Consider the following 261-nt stretch of genomic DNA (forward strand, 5'->3'; position numbering starts at 1 on the left):
AGGCTCTCGTGTGATTACAACGTTCATAATATAAAATTAATTTATAATGGAAATTGCTTACTTGTCTAATTGTCTATATCACACGCGAATGATGCTTATTTGAAGATCTTAGTGTGACAGCAATAAATAGATTATGATTTCTTGTACAATTAATGGATAATCTTACCTACAAACGGGCACCCAACAGCCACACACTACTCAGTCACCTGGCTTCCCAAGCAAGCCACAATGGAGACTTTATATAAAACCGTCTTCCACGTA

Source organism: Penaeus monodon, chromosome 20, assembly GCF_015228065.2.
Source record: "Penaeus monodon isolate SGIC_2016 chromosome 20, NSTDA_Pmon_1, whole genome shotgun sequence".
NCBI classification, from domain to species: Eukaryota; Metazoa; Arthropoda; class Malacostraca; order Decapoda; family Penaeidae; genus Penaeus; species Penaeus monodon.